This window comes from Branchiostoma lanceolatum, chromosome 12, assembly GCF_035083965.1.
Source record: "Branchiostoma lanceolatum isolate klBraLanc5 chromosome 12, klBraLanc5.hap2, whole genome shotgun sequence".
In the NCBI taxonomy this organism is placed as follows: Eukaryota; Metazoa; Chordata; class Leptocardii; order Amphioxiformes; family Branchiostomatidae; genus Branchiostoma; species Branchiostoma lanceolatum.
Genome location: NC_089733.1, coordinates 8,520,357 through 8,539,964, shown reverse-complemented (window position 1 = coordinate 8,539,964; position 19,608 = coordinate 8,520,357). Strand labels below are relative to the sequence as shown.

At 39.6% G+C, this 19,608-nt stretch overlaps 1 protein-coding gene across 4 annotated transcripts in view; it reads left to right on the top strand.

Annotated features, from left to right (window-relative positions):
- Positions 1-19,608, top strand: part of LOC136446562 (protein TANC2-like) — a 95,895-nt gene that overhangs the window by 32,004 nt on the left and 44,283 nt on the right. For all 4 annotated transcript variants that reach the window (XM_066444997.1, XM_066444998.1, XM_066444996.1 and 1 more), the window contains one exon: positions 7,083-7,180. The gene's annotated coding sequence lies outside the window, so the exon portion shown is untranslated. The remainder of the gene's footprint in view (positions 1-7,082; positions 7,181-19,608) is intronic.

Sequence of the window (19,608 nt, the reverse complement as noted above, 5' to 3'; positions counted from 1 at the left end):
CCCGAAAAAACAGCAAACTTAAAACCATCGCAAACATTTCTGCATTTACAGTATGTCGCTAAGGCCTCGTATCAATGTCTCAGTCGTCCACTTAATCCCGTTTTATTGCGATAGTTTATGGTTTGATTACGTGCAGGAATGAAGGACGCTAGTGTTGGGCGCAGCTGTGAGGTACACTTGGCACCATTCTGGTCCATTATCCCTGAGACACCTGAGGGTAGCAGGCTTACAGAAGAGGACACATTAGGGGAGTCAAACACAGTTAATGGTGCCCTTTAGGGTGTCTCTTCCAGTCCAGGGTTTGCTGGTTCTCCACTTTTTTTAGACAAGACAGGCTGGCAAGGCGTTACTAGTATATAACTGCCGGAACTTGTTTAACTTTAACCTTCACTGCACGTAATGGCCTTGGATCCCGACGTATCCGGACAGGAGAACTTGGATATCCAGACCCTCAGATCCGTAAGAATCCAGACGGTTACGGGGGCTGCATTGTATTAAAACAAGTCAAATTTACCTACATTAAACTACATACATTGTAATATTATTCAAGTGGTACATGTACTTGTTTGCTTATGTCGAGACCTTGCAGTCACAAGTCGGTACCATAGGCTATAGGTCTGTTACATGTAACAGAGATAGCAGAGCAAGATGGCTAGAACAAAATATTGAGTGGTCCGCAACTGCCAGGCATTTCACTGTGTATTGTCTAATGCTAGGATAAGTTTGATTGCCAACGCTATGGTAGTAAATTTCCATACAGAGAGCAGATTCAGTACTGTCACAGTATTCTACATAGATCAGTGATTGTTGCTCATGCCAGCACTGCCGAAAGTCTACTGTACTGTACATGTAGATGCGCTATCTTGGTTTCCAACAGTCCAAAGGTGCCAGTGTTTCCATTTTGTGACTGTAGCGCTACTCACTACTGTTCCAACCGTGAACATAAAACCACCACAAACACTTGATTTTCTCCCTACTGGGAAGTTAAATCCCGACAAACGTAGAAAGGTATTTACAGTACATGGATGGGATTCTGACATGTACTGTATAGACAACAGAAATTCATAAAGTTTAAGTTTATTTTGGAAACTTGTCCTACTAGGTAATGGGTGAATGTCTTCTAGAAACCCAGTAATTAGGAAGATCTAATCATAACGCCTGGCATGCACAAGGGGTTGTTATTATAAATGGGAGAGTGGTGCTGGCGTCGTTTTTATACCATCAGTCTGACGCATAAATCCAGGCCCCTGCGATGCACCTAATAAAACCCCTAGGCCTACTTCTGGCTTCTCCTCCCAGAAGTTCAACTGTCAAACAAAGGACACATTTTATTGCTAGTTAGACATGGGTGAATAAAGTTACGACTTTGGTTTAATATTGATTGTAGACATTGAGGAATCTTATTATCTTCATGAAAAATGGAGATATAGTTTTTGGCTGTTTATGTGTCTGAGTGTGTGTGTCTGTGTGTGTGTATCAGGACTTCTTTGTTAGCATAACTTAAGAACCTTTTGTTCTTATCTAACAAACAAACAAATCTTTGTCCTGATGAAATTAAATATGAACACCATGTGATTCTTTTAATGTCTTGTACTAACTGAAAGCTTGAAGGGAATATGAAAATTGTGTCTCGAGCATTATTCTCCATGAAAACATAAATACCTGTCATGTATATGGTGACTTTGAAGTCTTTGAATCACTTTTAAAGTTCAAAGTTCAATGTAGGCCATCCTGATGTTGAAATCCCATTAATGACAATCAATATTCCCAGAATGCCAAGGGAGAGATAACGACATTGAGTTGAGGCAAAAATGCATTAGGCTCTGATATCCAGTCTGCCATATTGCTTTTCTGCAATTTTTTGACGTATTATGTAATTCATAAGACTCAATTGATGTTCATCAATTGTATCATTTATTGTTAGCTATATTTAGATATACTATAAGAGATATGGATAGAGTGTTACTGGTTGGTTTGTCTGAATTGAATGTCTGACTTGGAAGGTATTTTGTTTGTGGTGTAGGCACTAGAAATAATTCTTCAAAGTCATCGTAGAAAAAAAGTAGTGTCATTGAAGGTGCAATAGAATTTGAGTTTTGTAGTAAGATTTCTCTAATTTATGCATTTGTAAAGCATCATAAAAACTTGCCTGGGACTTTCCAAATTTGTAACCTAGCTGAGGTCCAACTTAGTACAGTACATAATGAAAGGCCTTGCTGACTATTCTCCCTGTTAATGTAGACCCCCAATTCAGGTAATAGCAGTAAAATCCAATAATCAATGAGTAATTGCATCCCCCCATAGGTGCGTATTTTGTTGTCATCAGGCACATATGGGGGCTCCCTATGGCGCCCTGTATACTCATTATCACTGCTGTATTTATGGACAATCAAATTCTTCCAGCATCAGTCCCCTGGCTTTTACAAGTCTGTGTCTGTGACTTGCATCTATAATTACCCTTGGAAGGTTGTACTTGAACAGTTGTACTTGAACTTGAAGTCTGCCTTTGCTGGGGTGGAGTTATGTCGTTGCTGTACAAAGATGTTTCGGGGAAGTAGTGATCTTTCAAAATTTGATTCTTCCAAGATAGCGATACAATAAAAAAGTTATTAGGAACGAAATGCAGTATGCATGAAGGCAGGACAAATTACATGTAAGAAGGCGACAAGGTGTCTGAGCTTGTATTATGATGATAAGTTAAGATATATGTGAACGTGCGCATTTGTATATAAAATATGCATAAGAAAGCGATCACTTCTGTAATTTTGGGTAGTGGTATGAAATTGAGGAAGACAAGGTACACATATGTGTACAAAGGGAAACATACTTCATAAAAATTTGAATTGTGAGAAGTATGGTTATCTTCCATGGCATCAGGAAAATTTGATTATGAATTATTGTATCGATAGCTCATTAGTATGAACCATCTGCCTGTAACATACTATGAACAAGTAGAATTTTAGCAAGCTTGCATTGGAGTTACTGTTGAATAGGTATTTTTCACCAAAAACAAGTAGTCAGTGTATATGTTACCGGTATGACTTACATGTATATTTGTACAATATACTTCAAGACTGTAATTGTAATTCCCAAGTACACCATACATTTATGCCCTTCCAGAGACTGTATTGAAAGATGCACAGTTACAGACGGAGAATTATAGCCTATTTCAGCCATAAATGTAGGCTTTCATCAAGGCAAGGTCAAATCTATGTCCTTGATGTAGGGCCCCCAATAGATTATTTATAGCACAATCTATTACTTGCTATAGTAGGGGTCATATAGCATGTACATTTATTAAATAGATGAAACATACAGCTCGCTGGTCCTGGTCCATTATACATCTCTAGCATATAAGTTTATATAACTATGCTTATGAGAAATATGACTCAAGAATGCATGTGCTTTGCCAAGATTCAATGTACAAAAAAAAAAAAAAAAAAAGGATGATAAAATGACTTTGATTTGGCTTGTATTACCATTAGAATGTGCATTTAGAGTGCTTTGATCCATTTAAGTTTGCTTTTGGCTGTAGTTTGATAAACTTATTTGAGCCGTTTTATTGATCAGCTGTAGGTCTTTATTATGTTGGGCTGACCACTCAGAATTAAGGTAATTGTTTGGGGCTGAGCCAAGTTGCAAACCTGGGGCTTATGATTATCGAAGAGTATCGATTTTGTCGATCGCGGCAGCGTTGATCAATGGTCGCTTTCAGTGTCTATTCCTGGGACTGTTGTGTCGCGGCATCGATTGTCGTATCAACTTTCCTACTGGGGCGTTTTTGCTATGATGAGGGAATTGTGGCCCTGTGTCCTTTATTGATGAAAGATGACCAAAACACATTGTGAATGACCTCGTAATATCAGGTTTTATATGTGATAAATGTTCATACACGGTAGCCTGCAACATTAACCTGCAATCTTACATACCTTTTTATGCAAATTGCTTTGATACGTATTTGAGCCCTGGAAAGGAAGCAACTTTTAAAAACATTGTACAGATGTAGCTTAGGGAACATTTGCATGTACATGAACATGTATATGTGCTACTAGTAATTTAAATCTTATTACTGCGTTTACTGTATCCTTTTTATGATGAAGGAGTCAAAATGGTTGCCATAAAGATGGTACTGTATTTGTGACTTGTGTAAGAAATAAGATGTGTGAACTGGCTACATAGCCAACTGATGTTGGCAGTGTTTTTAATGATTTTGGTCATGATTACTACCTTGACTTGGATGTAACATTGTGTTAAAGTTGTTAGTATTACAATACTATTAGACTAAGTTGTGTTATGGCATCATAGTTAGGGCTCCCCCAATGTGAAAGGATCCAATTATATAACGTTGTTACGACTTTCCAACTTGATTAGGGGTCTAATTTAGGGCTGACCCAATCTCTGAAGCTCAAAGTGAAGTTGACATTTGGTAAACTCAATTGCAGCTGAGTTTATTAAAGAAACTTTCCAGGTCGCGGAAGGTCAGACTGGTTGTCTGGTTTTCGTCCCACTGTAAATTTGCTGGAGAGAAGTCAGTGTATGAAAGTTGGAACGTGTTGGCACTTGTGCACATATATGGAGACTGAAGTGAGCTGTCTGTATGCAGTTGTCATTAGGAAAGTGTAAACTGAAACAGAGGGTCCGAAAACTTGGACTTACATGTACATGTAGGGTTTCGTACCCGTACCGCGTACTGTAAATGCATTTAAGTTTGCATGGTTTTTATTTCGCAGTAGGGAGAAAATGGAGTGTTCGCGGTGGTTTTAAGTTCGTGTTTGAAACAATCGTAGCGCTACAGTCATAGGTGGGCAAAAATTTTTGTGGTAGTTTTAAGTTTGCGCTGAAAGTTCACCCCGAAAACCGCGAACATAAAACCACTGCGAACATTTCTGCATTTACAGTATCTTACATGTACTTGTAATGTAGTCAACTGTTAGTTACAACTTGTTCTATTTCATCCCATATGCTTGCTTCACCTCCCTTCTCTTGTCTTTGCTTGAACGCGAACTCTATCTTACATTTACACAAACATTTTGAAAAGAAATCATCTGTTTAGGACCAGTCGTACTGTCAAACTGCAGTGATAGATAGCAGGCACAAGGTGAAAGGTCATGGCAGGTCAAGGCAGTAGTGTAACAACTGCCACTGCCACATCCCCTATGTAAAATGTAAAAGGACTGAAAGATTGTGCTTTTATGACTTTCTAGAGTGCTTTTTCAAATCTTCAGTCTAGCGACTCATCTTAGATGTTTGTAAAGATGACGCATACGCACATTATTCTCCTTACTCTCTACATCTGTAGCAGGTGGTTTACTTGAAAAGGGGATTTAAGGAAAGATCCCTCTCGCTCAGGAAGTTTCCTGCACACCTGATCCTACCAAACGTCTGGATTGTAAAGAGTCCATTAACTGTGCAATAACTGTTCCTACAGGCATGTGTGTGCATAATGTAACCATACATTTTGTACCTATAAACATAAAGGTTTATACAAAGCTCTGGGAAGACAACCATTATTCTATTGTGCTATGATACAGAGCCAATATTTTATTATATTGTAAGTAAGGCTGAAGGAATAGCAAATTGATCTGCAGAAAGTGCCAAACTTAAGTTGGAAAAATCAAGCAAGAATTTGTCACACTTGATAGTTGAATGATAGTTTGAATGATAGATTTTAAGTACTTGTATAGAAAGAATTTATGGTTTAAACGTCAATTGTCGTGAAGCCCCTTCAGTTTGGGGAGGGGGGTGGCTTGGCATGGCTCAAATTTGCCATAAACCACAGGCAGTCAGCAGGAGATTATTACATTAATTTTGTAAAGCCCCAAAACGAAGTAAGGTTAGAGAAAAGGTCACGCCGCTCTGGATAATCCCGCCGATGATTAAACTGCCATTCAGTCCCCGGTTGTGTACGTGACATTTTCTTTAGAACGGAAGGGAACCCCAAGTTCCACAGTTGGCAGTCATCTTGATTAGGTTTACCATGCATCTGAACAGGAATCCAAAAATCAATGGGAGGAGGTGCCCTTGTGTCTATTCTGACCTTATATGGGTTGCAGAGGAGACAAGCGACAATACTACCAACTGATCTGACATATTATATGTCATCCATATTCCAAGCTAGCGACAACTGAAGTCTTGATGGCTAAATGCATGGGAAAAGTTGGTCATGGGGTTATACCAGATCTATACTGAGATTGTAGTGGGAAATATTCTTTCATATTTTATGGATGGAAGACAAGACAGAGCACTCTTCAACAGATTGTAGATGATGGATGAAGACAATTTGAGATGTGCATGCTCAATTTGAGACAAATTGCACAAACGGGGAAGACAAGACAATTCAATGTGCAACCTGCCTTGTAATGAAATGCACACAGAATATTCAGCACATACAATGCCTTATGGAAATGTTTTTGTCCTCGATAAAACTAGGATATCAAAACAGGATGCTGCTATTTCCCTTTGAGGGTAGAAAACAATATCACTTTATAGGTAATTTGAACTGTTCATTGAGTTCAAAGTTACCTTATTATCTTTGACATAGAGAGATTGTATCCTTAAATTATGACATTTATTGCCATTAACGAAGTTTAACAGTATTCTGATCTGTTTATAGAGACCATATTTGCTTCAGTCATTACACACCTCTTCTAACCCTACATTTATTATACATCATATTTGATATTTTCATTTCACAATATTAATGTCTTAACTCAATTGAATTTTTTTTGCAGTACAATATACATGTAGGCCTGGGAATAGTAGGATGGGACATTTTGATCACAGTTACTGTGCGTCCCATTGTGATTTTGTTCCCACACAAGTCATGTACATTTATTCAAAAATATATTATTTTGATATTTTCTATAATTGCTGGTGATGGACCATATCATCATCATAATTATTCCTATTGATCTTCAAAGATGAAGCACTCAAAAAGGACAACTTCCAATTTTTATACATTGTGTATTTCTTTTTTTATTAGTTGTTCTGAATAGGGAATTTGGTTCCCTCCTCAAAATATCATGACTGCATTTATTTAACACCGTGACACGAGTCTTATATGCCTCTCGCTTTTTGCACAGACGACAAATGTCATCACTATGACAACAGCAGTCAGAAGAGACCTCGCTGGAACAACCAGGAAGACCAGAAGTTGAAAGTCTACATTTTCCTTATTAAGGTGAGAAGCTGCGTTCTGACATCTTCTTATGTATCAGTTATAACTTATATGGATTTAGGAACTGGGACTTGAGACCTTTAATGTGTCAAATGATTTGTGGTGCAAAGACGGAGAGAAAAAGAAAAGGTAGGTTGGTACAAAAATGTTTTGCTAATTATTCAAAACTTGTGTGGCTGAACCTGAGTTATGATATCCAGAGCTTGAATGACTGACTTTTTTCAGATTACCAAAAAAAATGTCAACAACTTTTGATTTGGCAAAACTGAAAGAATGCAGGCTTGGTACATGTATGTGAAATATAGATGAATAAAATGATAGTACATAACTCACGTATTGCAAAAAATAAGAGTAATAGAATATAAATCACATATTGCATATTTCAACCCCTCTTGCTTCATTGCCTTTAAGAAAGATAGGGTTCGTGTGATGGAAAACCTACATCAAACATCTCCCAATGTTTGTTAAATTTGGCCTCTTTTTTCCCCTCAGTCCAGTATCTGTGCAGAATGCTTGGGCGCAAGAATAATCTGATCAAATGGAAGACCTTGACTTTCCCCATGACTTTCTGTCTGACATTGATAAGGATATGTTTGTCATGTGACTCTTAAAATGCTCTTTCATGCCTTGTTGCTATAACTTTGAGCCCTCTTACATCGTACATTAACTGCTGGGTTGCCTTATTGGACGATTCGTCTTGCGCAGAAACTATCCACCACCGCAGAAAGTGCATTATCTGTGGGAAACATATTTTGCTTATTCATGTACATGTATACGACTTCCTAGTATGTAGAGATGTGCACTGCAGTGTAGATAATACCCTCCATTCATCAGAACTGCTGGCTAAGCAAAGGAGACAACTCAATGGCAGCCTGCCCTCTATCGGAAAGAACGATTTACCCCACGTAATGGATAAAAGATTGCCTCTGAAGCAGTAAAAACAGATTGAATGGAAACTGTCTCTCCCCAAAGTACATGTCGGTGTGCAGCAACATTGGTTTTATACTACCAATGTCATGAAATTTGGTTGTTCTATCCTGTTTGAATGACTATCTGGTCTTGCTTTGATGACAAGTTAATCTGGCTTTTGTCATTATCCTAAATCTCCTCCGGCAATGCCACCATTTTATAGTTCGTAGGTATGAAATGTCTAAGCCACTTTGCGTTTCAATTTCGCATGCGTCATCTCCTTTGTACAAGCGTCTTGTTCATAAAATAGAGTTTTTCAAGGGAGTATTGAATGAAACCAAATATTCTTTGAAGAAAAATATTTTGTAATAAAGTAGGTAACAATTAAGGGTTAATGACCCGCCCCGAGGTGTATATGGTGTCATAACGCCTGGTCATGTGCTATAACCACCGAATAAAACCACCAAGTGAGCGAAGCGAACGAGGTGGTTTTATGAGGTGGTTATAGCACATGACCAGGCGTTATGACACCATATACACCGAGGAACAGGCGGGTCATTAACGTTATTATCACATAGCCTATCCAAACTGACCCATATAAGAGAGACAAATTTCTGTATAATACATAGATTCTTTATTTAATACTATACATGTAAAATCAATCCATTGTACATATGATCTTCATATAATCCAATGTAAACAAGCGGTGACTTGTCTTCGAGCCCACACGGTTATAAATTGACAGGTTGTTAGACGCCTAGGTGTGGTAAGAATCGTACATGTTTACCGTAGTCCCCTTTGCCGCAAGTTGTAGTTTCCCCGGATAATCATTACTCAAGCCGGAAAAAAAAATCCCACAGAAGCGTACACATATCGAGCCAAGATCATTGTAGGTACAAACCTGTAAGAAGTTGGGCGATTTTGACCGTAATTCTTTCGATGCCAACACATCGGTTTCGGGAAGTTACGTGTTCGTGACTTGGGCCATGGGGAGGGGGGCGTTTGTTTTGAACAAGACGACATCACTTTGCCAGTAATATTTTTAATTTTCGTCAGGTAAAACCCCTCAGAAACGTGAACATACCGGTCTGGGGTCCTCTTGGGTAGAAACGTAGGAGGTTTCATGGGCGATTTCTTTGTCTGCCATGATTTGCTACTTCGGGAAATACAATGTGATGAGTGGGGAGGGGACTCTGTGTGCCCGCTGCTTCTTGTTGGTCACACTCGTCAGCTTCCTTGCCCCCCAACCGCTGAAGTATGTTCCTGGGCGTCTTCCACAACTTCCCATGACCCGAAAACTGACTCTAAGTCGGCGTCTGACAGTTCCTCGACGAAAAACTGTGGTACTCTTATGGCGGACGTTCGAACGCGTTCTGCGAACGATCGCCTGATCTGGGCCGGTTCCACTTTGACGGCGGGGGTGTGAAAAATATTGTTTTTAGTCCTTCCGTTTGAATTTTACTTGAATTGAATTTGTTTCCTTTTTTCGTGAATTCTTCATGTATTCTCAGGACATTTGGGGGAATTTTAAGACAATTAAGATATTTTAAACAAGGTTAAGAAAAAGATTCATCAAAAAGATACCCCCATCTACAAAATGCAACGGTTTTGTTATGGCATGACGTCAATAAGTGGTGTGTTATGGCGTGATAACAGACCACTTATTGTGGGAAATGGAGGCTTCTGATTGGTCGACGCCATCTACCTATGTGATAATAAGTAAATAAATAAACAAACGAAAATAAATGCAAACTTATGTTGCATTTAATGTTTAAAACTTTGCAGAATCTTTGAGTTAACAGTTGAAACAATAAACTCTCACCTGAATGTCTGAATATAATCTTCCCTCTTTTACTATCACAAAATAATGGACATAGATCCCCTTTTTGATGAAATCAGTAATACCCCTCCAGGCAATATAAATGGAACAGTCCTAACTCTACCATAAGGCCACAAACTACATGCGGCACTTTCTTCCAAAGCTCTTTCACTGGAGAAGGTGATTCCAACAGCAATTCAAGCCCCGTTTTCACCTACTAAAAAGAACTATTACTGTACATGTATGTGGCACTGCCTTTTCAGCACTTTCTGTAAGAAGTGCCTAAGAGCCTATTGAAGCTGACTGCTTATGGAAATCTGCTGTAATGTTGCTTTTCTGACAAGGAAGTTCAAGGTTATACAAAGCAAGTTATCAAACAAATTTTATAGTACTTATGAACATGAGCTATGGTAGCGATAGACATACTGTAAATATCTTCGAGAAAAATGAAGTGTTTTCAGCATTTTTTTAGTTCTCGGTTGTAAGAGGGGGTAGGCTGTCTGAAGACAGAACAAGCATATTCGCAGAGGTTTTAAGTCTGCGGCGATGAACTTACTGCAAAAATTGCAAACATTTAACTACTGCAAAAGTTCAACAAGTTCATGTACATGTAAAGCTGTAGCGAACTTTTCTTCCAGAGGGAATCAACCTTCCAAACCTTGCTGTGCTGCCGTAATCCGAAACGCACGAAAAGTGATGCACGTGCGGATGTCATCCGTATAATCAAATCAACAAGGCCTTTGGTTATATATTTATCTATTGCATTTTTTGCCATGCTTGTAACATTCCAAGTTTATCTGAGCTGCACAGGTAGGAAGAGAAGCCAATTTTACAATGACTGAGGAGGGTAATAAATGCAGAATGCTGTCTAAAAGCCCTGCCAAACTTCAGAATGTCAATGTTTGATGTTAAGTACTCCCCATCGTTCAGTATCATACCTACTTGTAAGTGACTGCTCATTGATTTCCTATGGCTCTCGCCTCCAGACATGTCCAGGCTTCTACTGGGTATGGTAAATTATTTGGACAGCTTGTCATTTCAAACAGAATATATAGTTATGGATGATGCCCTGAAGGAGATTTAGAGTTATGCTTGGTAAGTGGTGGGCTCTCTTGGCGCAGTCTTGGACAGGTGTGAAGTACTGTGATGTTCCAGGAGGTAACCTCTGTGGGGTGAAGGTAATAACGTAGCAAGGTGAAGGGGGAGGGGGGTAAGCTGTAGGTTTGGCTGTGATGGTATGGACTTTATATTTATAGGGTGTCTGCATGGGGGGGGGGGGGGTTCTTGCGTTTGCATTGCTTCGATGAATGAGCGTAATGTTGCAGCTGGGGCCAGCCATGACTTTCCTGCCTGGTCTTTTCTGTGTATCTGTATCTAAATAGCTGGTATAACCGCCCTTCCACGTAGCATGCCAGCTTTCCAGGCACATGTGGTGGCAGCAGCTGGTTTTATATGTTACACTGAACGGCTTGTCTCACCTAACCTTTGCACACCTGACTGCAAGCATTCTTAAAAGCTATCTAGTGAGGATGCTCTTACTGAACTTGATGGAAACGAGTTCCACTCTACAACATTTCAAGGAAAGTTCTCTTTTGTGTCTCAGGGTATTGTTTCTCTAAAGCTCAAGGATAGCTTGGCACATATTTCTGAGAGGTATGGCCCTATGGGGGAGCGCAGGATTCTCAACACTCATTACACAATATGGTACATTTAGAAACATACTTATTATAAGTTAAACATTCCTTGAAATTCATTCCATTGTATTTTACATACAATTTGAATTATAGTAGTCAGATCACAAATTGGGTAAAATCAAAATGGCTAATTATGCCTTACTGTACCTTTATCTATATTTTTAATACACTATAGAAACAGGACATTTTCTTTCAACCCCTGACACAACATACATTGTGCATGTAGGCCCACAATACAGTATGTTGTATGTTGACATTGCATTGAGACATTAACATGTTTCAAAGTTACAAAACTTAAAAAGACATTCAAACTTTTAAGCCAAAACAGTCAGGAGCCGTCAACCAGCACTTTGCACTTCGAGATAAAGGATTTTCTACGAAGAGTGCACACATAAGTCATTTTCCTCAGCATTATAGTATATCATCCTTGCCATTTAGACTCACATGTTTCTGGCACTTAACAGTTTGCCCTTGCAGGACGACTTGGAAGCACTTCAAAGCATAAAATGGAAACTTTCTACAGCAAAAATTGTCCAAAATATTGGAAGCTAGCCAAAGCCATTACTTCCAAGCCCCAGCAGTAAAAGTGCAAAACAGCTTCAATATATAATAGGACCGAAAGCCTGTAATATTGTACCGTCTGCAAGTTTGCGCCAAGGTGGGCGGTTATTTAGGATTAATGAGAACGCGCAGCGAGCTCCCTCTCCCTCCCCGTTGGGTGATGGGGGGTGTGGGGAGAAATCTTCAAGTACAGCGGCCTGCCGACCTCTATTTCCTGTGAGCTATAATGGAATGGATTGATTTTATAATTACGTGCATGGAGAGTCTCTTTGAAGACCGCCTCGTCTTTAACAACGTGACTTATACCTCGGCTCAGACGCAGGTGCTCACGATCAATCACGGAACGATCTTCGGGCGAGCCAGTTTGCGGACGACCTTTTCGACGGGGAAGAGTGATGGGGAAGATGAAGAAAGATTAGGGAAAGCACGAGTGTCATGATGTGTTGATTATGATGTGTGCAGGTTTCTCATTGCCCCCCTGAGATGTTGGCTTACATTAAAGCCAGCGTAAGATGGCACAGGCTGAATATGGATTAAGGCACGCCATCAAGGTTATGGGGGATTTTCCATTAATGAATATCGGGAGGGTTGTTGTTGCTTTTTTGAAGGGGTAATACTGCCTTACACTAACAAAATGGAACAACCCTTAGGTCCACTACATATACATTATGGAGAATTTAAACTTTTAAAGTTCGCCAACTACATTATATTTGATATTATATACATCAACTATCAGGTGAAAGTGGGTAGAAGGAATAACATATTTTCTTTAAAGTTACTACCTCTTTTACTTACCGGTAGGTAAGATACTGCCATTTTATCTTAGAAACTCCATGCCCACAAATGTCTGGGTGTCACAGATAAAAAGGAAAAGTTATGACAGGGCTATAACAAGCCACATTAGCGTAAAACAGTTTATTGCTGTCCCTGAACGTCGTAAATATGTCTTACAGTTACAGTCCCAGGAACTGGGGATGGATGACAGAATCCTGTTAGGACAGGAGATTGTGCCGACAGAAAGGAGTGGGATTGGATCTTAACTGATGCTTTTAGAAGATCCTCCAATTTGTCTCTTGTCAATTCCCCACCAGGAGAAGGCCTTCTTACGCACACAGGGACGTTATCGACGGGTTCTGTGCCTCCTTTTCCATCTCTGCAGACTCCATAAATCCTGTGGAACCAATGGGCTTTTCTCCCTTACTGAAGGCCCTAACAAATTACATCCACGGTGGGGAACTAATGCTACACCTGTCTCTGTCAAGCTGGGAGGTTTAAGGGTGTCCAAACTACGTTTGATCCTCTTCCCAACACTATAACTCACACATGTATCTGTACAAATGCCTGGCTCAATGCCAAATATTTGTATTTCAAGTCTAATTAAAGGACCCAAACAATATTAGGGCCTGAAAATTGGATTTTGAAAGTCAATTTATTTAGTCATTTCTATACATGATTAGTTCAAACAGCACTATCACAATGTATAGCGACGTCCATGATGCAAAAATATTATGTCGCTGGGGTTTTTGTAGGCTCCCGAAATTAAGAGGATCATCATACGGCTCGTTTTTGCACGGTTTTAAAATGCTCGAAGTATGAAGTTATTTTGCAAATGTGCTAAACAGTGTTAGTAAATTTCTTTACCATACAGATTTCAGCATTTTGTAATTTCCATTTTTTCCCCCCTAATATTGCTTTGGTTGCCTTTGAGAACCCTATAATGTCCTTGGTCTAATGGTTAGACTTGAAACAGGTGTTGCTATAATTCCAGGGAATGTTAGATTCCTTACCGCCACTTGATTATATCATACTCATCAACTGATCTGTATAATGTATATATATATTAACTATGATAAGAAGGAATTCTTATGCACATGTATTGTCATGATTAAGCCTGTTCACGCATTAGATTCTGTACAGTATGTGCAATGGGGTGCATTGTGGGTAATATGTTAGCAAAAGGCCTCCGAGATATAAACAGAACACCTCTGGACATGAATGGTTAGAAGTTGAAAGAACTTATTAATAGGTCGCTTCACTTTTGACATAATTATCCATTGTAATACATTATACAGTACATCTTGCTGCACATTTAACTGTGAATATACTTATTTTCCTCAGGCCATTTTGTGTATATTTTGTACATGTGTATACAGTATCGGCTGAGGTACTCTTACTTAAGAGTGAAGCTTTTTACCAAATTCAATGTACTTTTATCTCAATCAGCTGCAATTATCATAGCATAGACATTGACTGTAAATCATTGCTGTAAGAGGGGGGGTACGTAATAGCAATACAGACGTTCACAAAGGTGTTAGGTGAAGTTTCAGAGTATCAGAAGTAGGAAGAACTAGAGTGACACATTGTTATAATCTGGAAACTTTTGAATCCCCTTTATCCCAGGTATAAGAACTTGATGTGCCTCCGTAAATTTGTAATATAAGAAGCGGGTGAAATTGGTGACCTTAGGGCGAGGGAAGTCAGTGATTTGTGACAAGAAGCTTGAAGCTTGAGATTTGCAGAGCCTCTTGCTGACAACTTAATGTAGTTCTGGCCTCTAGCCTGAAAATTGAGATGTTCCATCAAATCCCCAAGTCTTAGAGAACTGGGGGCACTCAGGGCAACCTTACTGGCTGGCAGGTGCCAAAAATGCAAAGACCGCATCAACACTACCAGTAGTATACTGTTACTGTAAATGCAAAAATGTTTGCGGTGGTTTTATGTTCGCAGTCTTTGCGGTGAACTCTTTATCTTGAGCTTAACATCACCACGAAAAGCCATTCCATTGTGTGACTGTAGTGCTGCTATTGCTTCAAACGCGAACTCAAAACCACCGCGAACACTCCATTTTCGCCTTAGCGCGAAATAAAAACCATGCGAACTTAAATACATTTACAGTACTGTACATCAACACATCTTCCCTCCCATCACTCAATGATCGAAGTGAATGACCAACAAGTAGGATACTTCTTTGTTCAGCTAAATTTACGATTTTACTAAAACTTTTAAGCTGTTAGCTACTAGCCTACATGTACAGTCAAACCTGCCCAAGGCGACCACCCGGGGGACTGAGCAAAAACGGTCGCGATGGACAGGTGGTCCCCATGAAGAGGAACATGTTTCCAGGTCGAGGTGTTCAAAAACAGTGTACTAAGTAGATGGATGGAAAATTATGTGATTTTAGACAGCATGACCCCCACCAGGTTCAATTCTCATTGACAGAAAGATCCTACAGAAATTACATTTTCTGTTATCGTTGTAATATTTGTATACCGTTACATCGTAAACAAATGTACGTCATAATTTTGACTAAAAGTCATTTGTGCCCTTCCGCACTCACACGTTGCGTTAAAGTAAGAGTACGGACACACACACACATTTAGAATCTAGGTTTTAAGGCCTAAGACAAATCCCAAGAAAACACCTGCTGACCCCGGCCTTCTTTTGGGCGCCGATCGCTGGATTAAAGCGGCAAAAAGTTTTAGATCTGACAACTGAAGGATGAAAACGGAATGATACCGCCGCCGAGCACGCGACCGCATCGAAAGGTAACAGTGGAGCAGAACGCACAGCGTCGGCGATTACAAGTTAGCAGTGCCCAATGAAAGTTCATGAGAGTCATGGAGATAACAAGAATATAAGAATATTAATTTTCATCAATAATGAGAGTATTCTAAATATTCATAGTTTCATACACAGAAGCGTCGTGCTTTAGAAAAGTCAGCGTTATGCCGCACTGACACAAAGATGGCGTCGCGGACCAAGAAACAACATGTCTCGGCCAACGTTTTGCCCTCCATTGCGGAGTCATTTTCCGGCGAAATTTAGTAAGACAGAGACACATTTTTGTTGAAATAGTAATTTCTGTGAAATCTGACTTTTTGACGCCATGCACTACGTGATCGTTTTGAAATTGAGTTCAAACCGAACCGAGCTTTCGATGGGCACAACAACATCGATATTTAAGTATTCACAATCCTTTGTATTTACAATGTTTATAGTGGGAACGTTTTATTAAAACACTTCATGGAGGAATCAATGCTATTGATATATTTTTGTCCGTCAAGGTCTTAAAAACATTTCCGTGAAATCCGACAGCAAAATTCGATGTCACCACACGCTGGAAAACGGTCGCCATGGCCATGTGCTCTGTGCGGTCCCAATTCGTGGCGGTCGCGGTCGCGTTGGACGGGTGGTCACCTTGGGCAGGCAGCTTAATGCTTGTGCCTATGGGGAAAATTTTCGGGACCGAGAAAAAGCGGTCGCCATGGCCAGGTGGTCGCGTTGAAGAGGTGGTCGCCTAGGCAGGTTTGACTGTATTACTATTATGATAGGATATTTAGACAAGGACTTGTAATTTTGATTGATGATTTTGCTAAAAGTTACTAGCTTATATGATTGTGATATTATTACAAGCAATTGAAGTTTTTAAACAACTCAGAAGGTGTGTCTTAAGTTTAGATATGTTTATTTGCCCCCCTCCATTAATACTAGAGCAGTACCTAAACAGTATGATATCATTCAATGGCCCAAAATAGTTCACTATAAATCTTCACATTTTCTTATACTGTATGCATGTCTCCTTGTGTCCCATGTGATTCAACTTGTGGCCTCCTTCATCATTAACTGTTGGTGTAATTGTACACTATCTCCTTCCACAGGCCCAACATATACTATTTGTCTTCATTCACCTTCCTTCATTTCCAGGGTCACCTTGGAACATGAACTGCTGACTTGCCTGTGCTCAGCAGGTTTCTTTCAGCTAATTTATCTCTGCTGGTAAATGTTGCTGACTTTACAACTTGTGTCAGGGATCAACGTTTTTAGCAAGCAACACTTCAGAACTCAAAAGCCAATACTGCATGAGAGTAAGAGTTATTTATGCTGAGATACTGCAAATGTTTAGATTTTTGCGTTGGATTAATGTTCGTGGTTTTGTGGTAAGCTCTTCACCACGAACTTAAAACCAATTTTTGTCCTGTCTTCTGCTCGCCTACCCCCTTGTCAAAGCACTACATACATTGTACAATATTATCATTTATGATGTATTGGAGGCACATCATATTGTGAATATGCACAGATACTAACAAGACACAATTGAAAAGAAAACTGATCTTCAAACTTTGAATACATACTGTACTGTAGCAGATCAGTGACGGTTGATCACGCCAGACTCCTGAAAGTGACTGTTCTACCCGTCTATAGCACCCTTGCCCAGTCGCTAGTAGGTGTGAGGCCGTGCACTATTATGGTTTCCGACTGGCTATCCGATAAGGCGTGATCTTTCTACTACATGAATATAGCACTACTATTGTTTCAACCACAAATGCTCTATTTTCTCCTTACCACGCAATAAAATCCCGCGAACTTAAAACTACCGCGAACGCCCCCATTTTCTCTCTACTGTGAAATCAAATCCCCGCGAACCTAAACTAAAGGCATTCACAGTAGCCTTTTGGCATTGTTCAACTCAGCTACCAGAGTGATGGATTCATTCTATCTGCAACATGACATTCAGAACATACAAGGTCCAGTCTGATGTATTGTTTGACCTAGATCTCGCTCTCGGCAGGATATGCAGAAGCATGGTTCTAGATATTGCTCTCATCACGTTGTTGCTCGTGATCCATAGAGGTTAGGCACCAATTCCCCTGCAAATGTAGGTCACGATCATCGTTCTAAGGAAAGTGAATTTCGGTGTGAAGCGCTGATTTACATTCTAATGGAGAATTGTGACTGATGTCATCTGCTGTTCACTTTCATAACCCGGTAATACATCTTTTGCATCTCGTTGCACAATAGATACGGAAAATCCAATTTTTCTTTACATGTGTTATGTCAAGCAGTTTTGAATCTTCTATTCTAAAGTTTTGCGTCCCTTGAATGTACAATGTTAGATTCTCTATTTGAGTACATTAATGGCATCTCTTTCTAAACTTGCAAAATGTCAATGTTTTATGATGGCAGTTACCTTAGTCGTTAGACATAAAGAATCAAAACTCATCAACGTTAGAAATTAACGCATTTTACAGTTAAGGTATAGTCCTAGGAACATGAATAAACATCTTGGACAGAACCCGGGGTGACCTTGTTCAAGGCCATAGCCGGGACTATTTCACGACTCATTTGCAAGTATGCATTTAAAGAGAGCCCTTTCCTTGTAGTAAATATTTTGTGGACATCTGGGATCTGCAGGCATCACTAGAAGAGAGGAACATTACTGTTTTGTGACTTGAATATCTTATCAGTTTGACAAACTAGCTGTAGTTGTGTTGAAACCATAAGTGTTCTTGACAATAATGGTTTATCTTAAGCACACTCAACATCATTACTTCAAGAGCCTTTAATTCCCAACATGCCTTATCTCCAGACTTTTCATAATATTCATTTTGACCTTTTCATATCCATCCATATGCCAGGAGAAGATTCAGATCCCTAAAAAATGTTGGAGTCGCAAGCTGCCAACGTTTCTGCCTATAACAAGCACTGATATCACCTACATGTACAATATAGCTTAGTAGGCTTTCACAGCCAGGCTTAGCGGCGTGGAGATATAAAAGTTTTATTGGCAGGGTATTAGGATGTCTATCTTCTGTCTACAGCCTTCTAGAGGGGAAATGTAATTATGCTGTGGGAAGTGTAATTAAGTTCAGCCTAACCAGAAGTAATATTAGCTCCTTACGCATCAGTCCAGATTTAATGAGATTTTACCTGTGCCTAAGGGAGTTCTGACAACCTGAAATGTGGTGGGTTCATATTAAGAAGGCTACGCAAGAGTGAAGATGATATATTTTAGAGTCATTGGCATTCCAGTAGAGCTACACCAATAAATGAGAAAAGGGAAGTAAGGAGGGTTTAGTCATGTTTGAAATGATGTGAAACTAGTGCAGTGTATCTGTACTGGTTTCTATTCATGCATGAATTACAATGTATGTGTACTACATATACATGCAATATGTACAGAAAAAGATGAATAGTTCAGTGTTGCACAGGGACACAAACATGTATCATATTGTATGAAATGTTCATGAAAGTACAGACAAGTCATTCCCTTTTATTTCTTTTAAAAGGAAGAAGAATGTTTTCTTCTCAATGTCAGCGACCCAAAGTCCCAAAATGTAGATCCTTTAGAATGTAGTATGAAGCCTCTTCACAAAGTTTGATCTTGACCCTGAACCCTACTATGTGAAGGAAAGGGCCCCCATGAAGTGAAAAGTTCATAGTGTTACCTGACCCCGAGCTATTCCGAACATGTTATTCATGCCACTTTGATTTGATCTGATCCCAGGGCAGTTGAGAAGGTTATCTGGCAAGTAACCTTTGACCTGCTATGTCACCTGTGATCCTGATTAGCCCTACATGTCACAATATAACCGCATGTAGATGTAGCAAACCTGCAACTTTGCTACCTGCATACTCTGTGAGAATAGACGATTTTGTTGACCTTTGTT